The sequence below is a fragment of the Gekko japonicus genome, unplaced genomic scaffold, assembly GCF_001447785.1.
Source record: "Gekko japonicus isolate JY-2015 unplaced genomic scaffold, Gekko_japonicus_V1.1 scaffold760, whole genome shotgun sequence".
Lineage (NCBI taxonomy): Eukaryota > Metazoa > Chordata > Lepidosauria > Squamata > Gekkonidae > Gekko > Gekko japonicus.
This window is the reverse complement of record NW_015169798.1, coordinates 796,028-796,591: the sequence shown is the minus strand read 5'-3', so window position 1 is coordinate 796,591 and position 564 is coordinate 796,028.

The following is a 564-nucleotide window of genomic DNA, read 5'->3' as shown; positions in this document are numbered from 1 at the left end:
TCAGCTACACATCAATCAGACACTATTTATAAACAAGAATATAGTTTATTCAGTACAGGCTTGCAATCAGACTAGAAGAATTCAAAGGAACAACCTAAGCAATGTTTTGCCTTACTACACAATAATAAGCATATTTACCAAGTCAGGAACAAGTATCAGTCCAGAATAGTCCCAAGGGATTTGGGAACAAGAAGTCCATCTTTGGAAGCATGCAGCCATGTGCTCAGCTGCACAAAAGAGTTCTTTGTTCTGCCTCAGACCACATGGCAGGACAAGAGCATTTCAGTGTCCATCCCAAATCTTACGACCAGGAACTGAACAGAGCGAGAGAGCTTCTCTCATTGGGTTTAAACAGATATAGGGCAATTCCAGTTTTCAAATTAGCTCTGGCCAGGAGCCAATTGAAGTAGACAGGGGGTGTCCAACTTTTGGGTTGTCATGGCTACAACTTCTGAATGGTCAGTTGTCTTGGAGGCCACACCTGCAGTTATGTAATCCCCAAGCACTAACCACTCCTCTATGCTTTACGTGAGTCCTGGCATGTAGGCAAAGCCAGGCGCCATC